The 7,963-nt window shown below is 34.3% G+C and overlaps 1 protein-coding gene across 1 annotated transcript in view; it reads left to right on the forward strand.

The window, feature by feature from the left end:
- Window positions 1–7,963, forward strand: part of LOC147398212 (lipid phosphate phosphatase 2-like) — a 69,303-nt gene that overhangs the window by 23,492 nt on the left and 37,848 nt on the right. The window lies entirely within an intron of this gene.

A 7,963-nucleotide genomic window follows, 5' to 3' on the forward strand; every position in this document is an offset into this window, starting at 1 on the left:
AAAAGAACACTAAATATAACATTTAAGGAAAAAAAAAAAAAAATCTTCTTCGGACTTGTCTTCCTTGCCTAAATCATAGTAATCTAGTTTGGATTCAACACTTTTCTAGCGGGTCAGCCAGTCTATTTGGGAAAGTTTTGGAATTATTATTATTATTTTATTTTAATTTCGGGATTATTCAAAAAATGATTATTTTGATTGGAATTCAAAACACATCACAATAAGCTTGTGTTTCTACCAAGCATGAAGTCCAATGCGTTTAATTAATCTCCAACCAAAAACTGTCACGTAGGAACAAGATACCGTTCTGGATCGTGATTCAAACTTTTATTGTAATATAGTGTTAAAATAGCACCAGCACCATTCCTCTAAATAGGCTCTCATTCGTGAAGCCTTCTTTTTTAGGTCTAGAATAGGTTGCCTCTTTTAACCTGATTATCACAGACTGAGTCTCACATCACATTACAGATAATACATTATGTACAACTTTTTCCTTACAGATCTCACAAAATTAACATTGTCAGGCTTCACATGTCATGTAGTGGAGATCCCGTTGAGATCTGCTTGGAATAATTTTGTGAACAAAAAATCTCTCCAAACAATCCCAAACGATCTAGTTGAAGTCAGTGTCTTACAAGTCTCACCCAACTCATTTATAGGCCCTCAGATGCAAAAGAATTTACTTTTTCACAGATCTAGCAAATGTGATAATGGTATAAAACTAAAAAGTTAAAAGACCTATCATTGGGTTTTGTATCAATTGCCATAACCAAATTGAATATTGAACATTGAACCAAAAATTTGCTCAAGTGGGTCAGTCATGGGGTCAATTTAAGGTGAAAGTCCGTCCTTAAATGGATCCAAAGAAAAATTAGACATAAAATCCAAAATAGAGCAAGCAAATCTAAAAAAAAAAAAAAAAAAAAATCAAATCTTAATTAAAACCCACTTATTAGGCTCGGGATTTGGTTCGGACAGAGACATGAGAGAGTCCAAACTATAACCTAAACCCAAACCTTGACCGTAACCTAAACCCAAACCTACTCCGCATCCCATTCCAACTCCAAAAACAAGGTTGAGATGGTTCCAGGGCCAACCACCGTAACCGATTCCTCCAACTACTCCCAAACCAATCCCAACGCCACATCCAACACCAATACCACCTCCAGGTCCCAAAATCGCTTCTTCTGTCTTTTGGCGGGTTTTATCGAGGAATTCGGTGAAGGGAAATCGGTTTTCTCCGAGCTTTTTCTTGTTCATGACTTTCCAAAAGCGCTTCTTCTTATCGTTCTTGTGAGTTCCGTTGGTGTAGAAGCTGAGATTCATAGTGAGACAGATTGGAATTGGATGAGGCAAAAATGAGAGTTTGGTAATATGGACAAAAATGGGACTTTCGGTCTCTCTCTCTCTCTCAATAATTGTGTCCTCTTGGTTAATGGGCTTTGTGCCCTATCATGGACTTAGGTTTTGCACTTGTGCCATCAGGACTGCCACGTTGGCCCAATAGCACTCTTCGACCCTCTAGGTGCTTCGAAAATGGAGTAATGGAGTTGCTATTGACAGTACAACTTTTACTTATTACACTCCAATTTCTTAAATTATTTATAACTCCCTATGTAAAGATTAAAATACGCCATTCAAACATTAAAAAAGTTCAGTTCAAGTCATTATTTCAACTTTACAAAGCATTATAACATATACAAACAACTTCAACCCACATGTTACCTGATTCATGGATTCGCTCAGTTCGCATTTGGTTCTTGATTTGCCACTCGAGAATGAACCGTGTTTCTAGGGGTAAATAGAGATGAGAACATTTGCAGGTTTAAGTATGAATAAGGTAAAGATGTAGAAGATGACAGATTTTGGGAAGTAAAAAAATCAATTTTTGTTTTATATTATTTAATAAGTTGTTAATGAACGTATCTGATCATTTTTCATCAGTTTATTAATAGAGACCAAGGTCAAAGGGGTATGTTAGCAATTTGAAATTTATGAACCTAAAGTAAAATGCTGGAATTCGATAAGTCTGTTGCAATTTGTGAACCTAAAGCAATGGCATGTGGTTCGATACCATTATAACGAATTTGGTAACCCAGTCTCCAACAATTGTTTACAATTACGATTAGCCCGACATAAATCCTAAATCTAACAAATAGAAATTTAAAAAATAGAAAAAGAGAGAGAATGTTATTGGCACCGAACTTTTACTCATTCTCCATTGCCTTATTTTTTTTTTTAAATTCTAATTGGAGTGGTAATAAGTAAAAGTTAGGGGTGCCAATATCATATATTTTAAATATCGTGAGAGTTCGTCTAGTCACTCCTGAATGTGAGGAATGTTAAATGTGAGCCATCATTCAAGATTATTTATTCGATATTTTTTGAAAACAGAAGCACTTTCCCTAACTAAGGAAAAAGGGCATTAGTAAGACTCATCCCCCGTCAAAACAAATCGTTGTGATTTGTTATAAATCTCAAGATTTTTTTCCGGGTAGATGAGCCTTACTAAGTCCTATTTTCCGTACTAAGTTAGTTAAGCTAGCCCTACTCTTCTGAAAATGACATTTGAGTCGATTTTTTTTATAATTTAATATTTTATTATCTAAATAAAATTTTATATTGTGGCTAAATAAAAAATATAATTGTTTAATAATAAATATATAAATTAATAATTATAAATCAAATTACACAATTTATCTTGTTCAATAATAAAATATTAATTATTAAATTATCTTTCATATTAATTTTACATAATTGCATGAATACTTATTTAATTAGAAAAATCTAATCATCGTGTGTTCGATTGTGCATGCCCGAAATCAGAAGATTACAGATGAACACAATTGAACAATTCAAGCACATTAGAGCAATCAAGACGAGACCAAATAAAAGTGCATAAAAAATCAACCATTTTCTAGCTACTTTTACCATGCTACGCTGGATCCCAACCGTGCCATGATGGAAGGGTGATCAATCAGGGTGATTTTGCATGACCATACATTACTCACGCGGGAGATCTAATTGCTGATGTCCATACGTACTAGAAGTCAAGAATTATCTATAAATAGGACCATTGGCCCAATGTATCAATTTCTACATCTATGTAAGAATTCTATTTCTCTTTTACTCTTTATCTTGTTCTTGCAATGATCATAGGCTAGTTTCCCTCCATTAGAGAGGTGGAGAAGCCTTGAAAAAGTTTACATTTATGTTCTAGTTAATTATTGTTTCTCTTGTTTTATGTTTATTGTTTAATAGGTTTTCTTTAAGGTTCATCCAACTCCAATGGATCAAATCCTTAGATGAACCCTTACACCCTTTATGCTAGACATAGATAAGATTCAAGATGGTTTATGTTAAATTAGATATTTGGGTAGTAAGGATTCACATATTATGAGTGAAGGAATCCTAGCTTTAAACATCCTATTTGTTGTTTTTAAAGTTAAATTTTTTAACCCAAGAAACATTAGCATGTTTTTGGGTTGAGTTTTAAAAGAGGATTGCAATTGGTTAGATCATGTTATTTCTACTCTAGGTGGATCCATATCTTCAATGGGTTCTTCTATCTTGTTTTAGTTTTTAATTTCAATTTCAAGCACTTAGTTTCTAGTTTTAATTTTTGTTCAAACAATAAAACAAAACATTTTTTTAATTTTATTTTGGTTCGATTGCATTTTCGATTGAATTAGAGTTCTAGCCTTATCCTTGTAGTTTGACTCCTTACTCGCCCTTTGAGTAAGGTAAACTTTATTTATTCGAAGGAGCCTTACAACATCAACATATCATATCACACGTAGACAACGAACAAATTGGTGTTGCTACCGGGGAAAAGTATATGATTTCAATTCGAAAAGGGTGTTTTCGATCCATTTATTTAATTTTCTATTTATATTTTCATTATTTACAACCAGTGGGAAAATTTAAGCCTGCCAGTTAAATCTGAGTTGCCAATTCATTGTTCCAACTGAACGACAGTGGAACAATAGAGTAGACACCTCTAGTTTCTCCTGAAATCTTCTAGAAACTAGAGGGTTGTAGTCATCAATTCTGTTTGTTATGTATTTTTTCTATCTACTACAGTTTTGATTGCTATATTTTATCTTGTAGGTCCAAGGTCTTGAAGGAAGGAATCAATAAAGAACATTTGAGAAATCTCAAGAATACTTTAATTTTCTATTTTAGATAAGTTAATTTCCTATTTAGATCATTTTGTGTACTCTTTAAATATCTGAGACGGCTCGAATTGTAATAGTTCAGGGAAGTAGGACAATTGGACTATGCCATCTTGATTCCTTAGGCCTGTACACCAAAAATTGGAGTTGGTGCCCTAAGTCAACTCAACTTGTCATCTCCCATCTTGAACGAGAGATATTGATTGTCTCATTCACGTAACTTGTGCTAGTAGGTTATTTGATGTCTTTGGCTGTTAATCGTTTTTTGCACACACTCAGATCCTTAATTAGTAAAGGGCACCCCTACCAAGGGATGTCACCAACAAGATAAGGATTGGAGCTCATTACCAATTCTTTGCCAATTAAGAGAATTTGAATCACTAATCGCCCCAATCAAATTAGTAAGACTCGAACTTTAGGGCTCACGAGCTCAATAGGAGAAGCCCGTTTCAAGTTGAACCAATTGCACTTCTTGATCATAATTGGTGCCTAAGGACGGTCATACCATATTAGGGATAGACTATTTTATTCGAGATAAAAAAATGTTTTAAGAGAGTCCTTGCTATGCTTTGTGCATCACCTTTTATCTAGGGACCCGACTAACCGATTTTTATTTCAAAGAATTGAGTTGGAAGGCTTGTTGTGTGACTTGTAATCATTTGGAGCTATCTAGAGTTAGTTACCCTCCTTGGTCCAATATTTCTTTTTGTTGTTTGTTTCGTCGATTATATGTGGATGCTTGGTAGTCGATCACATAGAGAAGAAGTAGAATGTAATGTTTTAAAAATCTATTTCGTATCTAGAAGTGCCTCGACATTTTTTTATAATGAAATAAAAAACATCTGGCAATAATGAGGGGATTTTGAGAGAATGGGGAGTCACCACCTAGTTTAGGTCTAAGAATCAAAATAATTTCAAATGGATCAAGAGCGGTCTACGGATAAAAGAAATGGGCAAGGGGTCGAGTTACGGGTTTCAAAAGCTGTTAGGCACTGAACCCTCCCGATCAAGGTGATATATCTCTTCTACGCTCTAAGAGCATCCTAAATTCGAAAGAAGAATAATAAGGACAAGGCTAAGATCCAATCATCATCATTATATTATGCACAAGTCCTAATAATTAATTACCAAAAAATGTGGCTGTGAATCCTTTGTTGAGGTGGACTACCTTGTTGCTTTATTGATATGGTGTGTAGTAAGTAGAAATACTACACACCCTGTAAAAAAATATAGCAATGCTGAAAAGCTCAAAATATTGTGTTTTCCATCTGAAAACTAGTGCGCAAATATAAAAAATATACCAAAGGGTTTAATATTGGTGTGCCCACCATAGAAATGACTTTTGGTGGGTTCTTGGTCTTGAAAATTTGACTTTCTCAATCCTATTTTGTCACATCTTGACGTACACATAATTACCAAATTGATTCAAAATTTTCATATGTATAATTAATTTTCAAATCGATAAAAATCCATAACATGCATCAATAATTTTCAAATTGATTAAAATTCATAACATGCATAAAATAATATCCAAATCGATAAAGATTCATGAATAAATAATTTCCAAATCGGTAAAAATTCATAACATACATACATAATTTTCAAATTGGTAAAATATCATTTCATGCATGGTGACACGAATAGTTGCCAAAAATGGTCAAGTATCATCATATGCAAACAAATTACCAAAATGGTCAAGATTTTTATAAGCATGAATATTAACAAGTCGATCAAATCATTATGAACATGAATATTATCGAATCGATCGAATATCATCTTGTAACTAATAAACTACTAATTTAATCATCTATCTTCAGAAGTATGAATAATTACCAATTGATTATCATATCACCATGCATAATTACCAAATTGATTATCGTATCACCATGAGTGCCAATTATTATCAAATTGGTTAAATCCTTATATGCATAAATAGTTTCTAAATCAGCAAAAACTCAGGAAAACATTTCTCATGCCAGCTTATGTAATGATAAGTGATGACAGCACAACTGATAATCAACAAGTGCAACTACTATCACAACAAGGTCAGAAAGTGCCAGAAGTACTCCCCGAATATGAGTTGTACCTTGAGGACGACATCAATAGCTTATTTAGGGAGGATTTCGGGTAAAGAGAGCCCATAAAAATGAATGACGCCAACAGTGGCGGTTTTTTATTCACACCCAATGTTAACTAGGATTCTATTATAACCCTACCTTTGGGAGAGGTATCACTATTAGATGACCATTATGATTACGTGATGCTCATCACGACTAAGTTAGAGGAGGCTCCCTCCCCTTCAATAGTCTACCCTACGAAAGAAACGAATGTTTTTCGCAATTAGGACATCGTCCCAGTCACCTTTGAGGCTGCTTTGGCCTAAAAAAAACATTGTTAGTTTCTTAATTTTCCTCTAAAGATCTTAATAGACCTTCATCCTTAGAGGGTATTTGTTTAAAAGGTCCACCTTTATTAATAAAATCTCAAAAAAATTCAAAAAATTAAAAGCTTGCAAAGTCGTCTGAGCTAGGAAATGTAGGATTAAATAATTGCAACCTCAAACCCAACTTCAATCTCATGGAGATTGAGGAAGAGTTTGGTGTACAAGAGGTTGATGTGCCAAAAGAACTAAAAAAACTTGTAGAATGTCATGAGGAAGATTGTCAAGCAAATATCGAGGAAACGAATTCAGTAAATCTCGAGTCCGAAGATGACCTGAAAATAATCAAAATTGGATCCCTTCTAACACAACCCAAAAGATAGAAATGATCAAATTCCTTTGACAATACCAAGATGTGTTCGTATGGTCCTATCAGGATATGCTGGGGCTTGACATTGGTTTTGTAGTACACTGTTTACCCATTATTCCCAATGCAAGGCATATAAAGTAGAAACTCAAAAGATTGAAACTAGAATGGACTCTTAAAGTCAAAGACGAGGTGACAAAGCATATTCAAACATGATTTTTTGTAATATCAACTATAGATACGTGATTTTCGCCATTATGACGGTCAGATCTACTATGATTTGGAGTCGTCACCATTTATGTTGTAAGTGGGTGTGAATGGTCACCCGATGTATATTTTCCAAAAAATGATATTTTTGGCATATAGTGACTCGCGATGGGTAAGGAACTAATCAAACCTAAGGATCGGGATAAGCGGCTCGGTTGGAGAAAAGGGAAGGGGTTAGGCACCCTTTTCTCCCCACCAAATGGTGGTAACCTCAAAGAACTCGATCATTTTGATTTAAAAAAAATGAAAATAAATTGCCACGTAGGTGCATTTGTACCCTAAGTAGGGATTTATTTTCGAATCGATTATAGGATCATCTCATTGAAGGAGATGATCCTAATGAATCATTTACCTTGAGGTCCATTCATCCTAAGCCCATTTGAACAAAGTGAAGAGAAGAGGAAATAATAGAAGAGGAAGGAGGAGAGGGTGTAGAAGAGAAGGGGGTTATGTTTGTTGCACCCACCTTGTATCTTTAATCTTCTTTTCTTCTTATTCTTCTTCTTTTAACTTCTATGTCTTCGTGAATCTTTAGTAGAATGTGAGAGAGTATATATATCCTTTTAGAAGATTGTTGTGAGAGTAGGAGAGTAGAGGAGAGATGAGTAGAGATTAGATTTCTTTTTTGTTTTAGTAAGACTTGGTAACTTGGTAGGATTTTTCTTAGTGATAGTGGATAACCATTTTTGGGATGAGGATAGGGGTATTTATAGATGTTTGAAAGATATTTAGGGGTATAATGGGGTGAAGAGTTGGGATAATAGAGAATGGCAT

The sequence above is a fragment of the Akebia trifoliata genome, chromosome 7 (genome assembly GCF_017979445.1).
Source record: "Akebia trifoliata isolate Shusen 1 chromosome 7, ASM1797944v1, whole genome shotgun sequence".
NCBI lineage: Eukaryota > Viridiplantae > Streptophyta > Magnoliopsida > Ranunculales > Lardizabalaceae > Akebia > Akebia trifoliata.